Genomic DNA, 5,673 nt, shown 5'->3' with positions numbered 1-5,673 from the left:
AACTGTGGTGCACAAGTTCTGGAGCATCCTGGACTCAGTAGTTGCAGTTCATGAGCTTAGTTGCTCTGTGACATGTGGGGTCATAGTTTTCAACCAGGAATCAAATCCTCATCCCCTGCATTGCAAGGCAAATTCTTAGCCATTGGACCACCAGGGGAGTCCCTGATTTGCTAAAATTTTATTTAGAATTTTTGCATTCATATTAATGCAGAATATTGGTTTTTAGTTTTATTTTCTTGTAATATTCTTTTCTGGTTTTGAAATTAGGAAGGCTGGCCTGATAGAATAGGTTAGGATATACTCCTTTGTGTTTAATTTTCTGGGGTTTCCTTTGTGGGAATGGTTTTAACCACCGATTGAATTTCTTCACGTGGGAGTGCTTTGACCAACTTTCATGAGAGTGGGATTGCTTTCAAGATTTAAATTAAACAGTAACCTAATGCAGAAGCCAGTCACCACATTGCGTAATTCTGAGCAAACTTCAGAGAATCTAAGTCTCTGAAACTACTCAGAATACTGAGTTTTATATTGACTATATTGCTTTTATTTATTTTATTTCTATCAGGTTACCTCTTTCTTTTTAAATGAACTTTGGCAGCTGGTGGATTTTAAGGAATTTATCCATTTCAGTTATCAAATTTATTAACAGAAAGTTGTTCACAGTTTTCCCTTATAATTCTTTTTAATATATGTGGAATCTGTGATGATGTCACTTCTCTCATCTTTGAATACTGGCAATTTATGTCTTTTCTTTTAGTTGGATAATTAAAGAAAAACATTGTATTTTGTTATTTTAGTGGTTACTCTGGGTTTCTGGTATACTTGTCATGGTCTATTTTCAAGTGATGTTAGACCACTGCATATCCAAGAAAGCCACAGGAGTAAGCTTTAATTCCTCCCCTCCCATGCTTTATAGCTTTGTCACCATCCAGTTTCTAATGCTTACTACAAATCTCAAAATCCATAGTTTGTATTTTTATAGAAGCAAATCTCTTTTAAAAGGGTTTAAACAATAAGAAGAAACCATGTATTTTCATTCATGTAGACACAATTTCTGGTGCTTTATCCCTTTATCCTATTTTCATCTGATTTAATCACCTACCTGCTTGCAGAGACACCCCTTAACATTTCCTGATGTATGAGTCTGCTTGTGGGCTTCCCTGGTGGCTCATGTGGTAAAGAATCCACCTGCAATGTGGGAGACCTGGGATCGAGGTCTACTTATAAGAAATTCTTTGAGCCTTTGTAAGTTTGAAACACACTGGATTTGCTTTTTAAATTAAAGCTTTTTCCCCCCCAAACTGATGCAAACTATTTATTTCAAGTTAGTTATTTTATGCAGTAGCTTTCCCCCTTAACAGACCTGTGATAACCACATCTTTTAAATCTATAAATAATGTTATCAAAGTAATCTTAATCTTTGAAATCTCACAAAAATTTATATTTTACAATCCACCCTGAATATCAAGGCTTCAAGAATAGCCCAACAAATCCAAATATTTTACAGCTGTACCCAGAAAGAAAAAAAAAGGGGGAGGGAACCACATATGCTTGGTTAAGGGCTAACCTTACCTGAGCAGCCAGAAATAAAATAAAATATCCAAATTATTAGCATTAATTTAATACAATTATAACTTCAATAGTCACTTTGTCATTGACAGTGATTGCTTGAGCACAGGGGTGAGTGCCCCAAGGGCTGGTAGTAGAAGCTGCTGCTGCAGACCAGTGTCTCTTCCTCTCTGCACTGCCAGCTCTATCCTGTGCATTGCCCCATATATACTGTGTGTATGTGTGTGTGTTTTAAAAATATTTCCCACCACACAAAGTTCTCTCTATTAAGCAGATAACAGGGAAGAACAACAACAAAAGCTAAACAAGCCAACTGTTCGCTCTCTCTTTGGGATATGACTATTTTTCCTGTGCATGAAATATTCAACAATAACATAAGAAAAGGAAAAGAACAATTTCTTCTGTATAATCCCTAAACACACAAGCTGAGTTTACTGGGTCAGATTTAACTGTGAGCATTTATATGCCTACTTCCAGGCATTGTCATCAGATGTCTCACTGCTACTTGTCTCTGTGTCTGAGTCCTCAAACTCTGCTCTGCAAGTGGTCCTCCAAGGGGAGAATAGGTTGGAACTTCGACTGCAAGAAGCCATTCTTCCTAAAGCCGTTTCTTATCAGCTGCTCTGTCTTCATGTGGTACTCTCTGAGGTCATCCTTTGTGAGGGGAAGGAAATTCTCATCATTTTCAGGATACTCCTGCCATCCCATTGCTTTCAGTAACCTGTGCTCTGCTTCCAGTGAGTGAGAGAGGACCTCCCTTTCCTTTTCTACAGGGAGAGCGAGACCATTCTGATGACAGCCTTCCTCTCATTTTCCTTTGGTTCAGGTGTGCTATTATCCTCCAAATCTTTCAGCTTCTCACACTCTCTGCCCTCTGAGAAATCCCTATTCCGGTCATCCTTCAGAGTCTTCAGGAGCTCGCTCTTCCTGTCAGTAGTTCAGCGGGTCAACCTGGTCAGATGAGAGGAGCTGATCTCAATTGGAGGAGTGGTGCTGGTGGGGCTGTCTCTGGGAGAGCTTAAAACTATACCACCAGCCAGTACTACTGGTTTGATAACAGATTGGTCTGTAAAAGCAGACTCTTGGCTAAAGCAAAGTCTTTGACTGTGTGGATCACAATAAACTGTGGAAAATTCTGAAAGAGATGGGAATACCAGACCACCTGACCTGCCTCTTGAGAAACCTGTATGCAGGTCAGAAAGCAACAGTTAGAATTGGACATGGAACAATAGACTGGTTCCAAATAGGAAAAGGAGTATGTCAAGGCTGTATATTGTCACCCTGCTTATTTAACTTCTATGCAGAGTACATCATGAGAAATGCTGGGCTGGAAGAAGCACAAGCTGGAATCAAGATTGCTGGGAGAAATATCAATAACCTCAGATGTGCAGATGACACCACCCTTATGGCAGAAAGTGAAGAAGAACTAAAGAGCCTCTTAATGAAAGTGAAAGACGAGAGTGAAAAAGTTGGCTTAAAGCTCAACATTCAGAAAACTAAGCTCATGGCATCCGGTCCCATCACTTCATGGGAAATAGATGGGGAAACAGTGTGAGACTTTATTTTTTTGGGCTCCAAAATCACTGCAGATGGTGACTGCAGCCATGAAATTAAAAGATGCTTACTCCTTGGAAGGAAAGTTATGACCAACCTAGATAGCATATTAAAAAGCAGAGACATTACTTTGCCAACAAAGGTCTATCTAGTCAAGGCTATGGTTTTTCCAGTGATCATGTATGGATGTGAGAGTTGGACTATAAAGAAAGCTGAGCACCGAAGAATTGATGCTTTTGAACTGTGGTGTTGGAGAAGACTCTTGAGAGTCCCTTGGACTGCAAGGAGATTCAACCAGTCCATCCTAAATGAGATCAGTACTGGGTGTTCATTGGAAGGACTGATGTTCAAGCTGAAACTCCAATACTTTGGCCATCTCATGCGAAGAGCTGACTCATTTGGAAAGACGCTGATGCTGGGAAAGATTGAGGGCAGAAGAAGGGGAAGACAGAGGATGAGCTGGTTGGATGGCATCACTGACTCAATGGACATGAGTCTGAGTAAATTCCAGGAGTTGGTGATGGACAGAGAGACCTGGTGTGCTGTGGTTCCTGGGGTTGCATAGAGTCGGACACGACTGAGTGACTGAAATGAACTGAACTGGCTAGAGGAAAGGGATCCTGATTTGTGTTCCATTCTGTTAGCTTTCCATGCACTGGCCTTGGATAGAGATGGTACAGGCTTAGGAACCGGGTTCTTATAGACACTTGGAACCATAGTTGATGGTTTGTTTCCATTTGCATGATGAGATCCTGGTGAATGCAGCAGACAAGGCAGCGGCAGGATCTTCTTTGAGAACTTTTTTGATGACTAGCATTTTGGAGGGCTGCTTGGCAGTAGGTGGGTTTTCCCACACTCTAGAAGGGGTCCCAATAGATCTGCATGGCTGATTCTGTTTGCCAGTTTCTGGATTCAAAGAAGGAAAGTCTTCCTCTTCAAACTTTTCCGCCTTATCTTTTTTCTTCTCTCCCCTAATATCTGTAGGTGGCTTTTCCTAAAAGGCACATTCTTTCTTGGAGTGGAAGCTGCCATTCCAGTGGTGATGGTTTCCAGTGCCAACCCCACTATGCTGGCTCATACCATCATGACCTAATGCAGAGCCATGCCAACTAGATAGGTTCCCTGTGATTCCAGCATATGCTCCCTTAGAGACACCAGAGTCCACAGAATCATGGCGGAACAGGGAGGGCTGGTGCCAAGAATCTCCTATTATCTGAAGAGGTCCATTGTTGAAAATGCCATCAGAGGAATTATGTCTACAACAGCTTACTCCAAATCTACCATCTCCTTGGGATAGGTGCCCTCCATGTTTTTCAAAAGTTGCTGTAGGTGACTTAGCTGAATGTGGTGTTGAGAATTTTAGCCAAGCAGGAACAAAGTCATGCTGCACCATTTAAATCCAGTGTCTCTTTTCAACAAGGTGAGGCCTCCAACCTTATGGCCAGGATCCCAGAGTATAATCCCTGTGGTCCTGCTTCCTGAACTTCTTTGAGCTGCCAGCTGGATTTCCATGAGGTTCTCTTGTTAAGAGGGTACTTAATTAGGCTGGCCAGCAGAATGCCTTACGATGAAGCACAAAGAAGCCAGGCTCTGTGTGGATCAATCTCTCAGTCCCCTCAACTGCTTATCTTAAACCATCTACTTCTTGACATATTTCCCAAAGGGGAAGGAAAAAGGGGAGAGAGAGGGGGACATAAAACGTATTTGTTCCATTTAAAAAATGGGGGAAAGGGAAAGAGCTATATCAATGTTCAGCTCATTCAACTTCCTTGAGTGATGACACTATGATGTTGCTTAAATAGATGATACGTGGACATCTGCACAGTGAATGCAAATGCTGTTCATAACAAGGTCATAGCTTAGAAAGACAGAATGACTTCTGTTTGGTCAAATAATGTCATTGAAGTGATAGATCAAAAATAAAACATTGAAGAGCTATAAAAGATCTTCTGAGTAGTCAACTCTAGTAGCAAAACATCCATCCACATTACAAAGCCATTAATTTACAAATCTCATTATTCTTACATGGCTGCTAAAAATAGTCTGCAGGTATGAGTTTATATTTGTCTTATCCTTCAAAATCTAAAGACGTAAGAAACCTTGTTAAAAAAAAAAAAAACAGACAGGAACTTGATATGATTTCGCTCCAAGAATAGCAGCTTTCAAGGCAAATTTCTTGGTATAAAACTCCCAAATATTTCTTCTATTTCTTTGGTCTTCACTATTTATAAATTCAAAGCAAAATTAAAACAAGTAGAAAGGAAGGGCTTAAGAACAGTCATGGAGAAAGTTCCAAAGTGAGGTTTTCTTCTTTTCAGTTTTCTGTGTTTCACTCCTTCTGCCTGTTTCTGAAGACTAAATTGAGTTAATGGAGGGTAATAAGAATCTTCTGCTTCAGTAGAAAGGTCACTTTGGATCCATTTTCATCATTGTTCAATCATTTAAAAAGCCACAGGAATCTATCATGGGCAGTGGAGGGGCTACGCTACCAGTCGCGGCGTCTGAGGGCGTGTCCCCAGCTTCCTGATCCAGCAGAGGTGGAGAGCCCAC

The 5,673-nt window shown here is 40.8% G+C and overlaps 1 pseudogene; it reads right to left on the bottom strand.

The window, feature by feature from the left end:
* Positions 1-2,036: 2,036 nt before the first annotated feature.
* On the bottom strand, positions 2,037-4,516 carry LOC113897874 (annotated as a pseudogene).
* Between the last annotated feature and the right edge of the window lie 1,157 nt (positions 4,517-5,673).

Source organism: Bos indicus x Bos taurus, chromosome 8 (genome assembly GCF_003369695.1).
Source record: "Bos indicus x Bos taurus breed Angus x Brahman F1 hybrid chromosome 8, Bos_hybrid_MaternalHap_v2.0, whole genome shotgun sequence".
Classification (NCBI taxonomy): Eukaryota; Metazoa; Chordata; class Mammalia; order Artiodactyla; family Bovidae; genus Bos; species Bos indicus x Bos taurus.
Note: the sequence above shows the minus strand (reverse complement) of the source record. Positions and strands in the feature narration are given on the sequence as shown.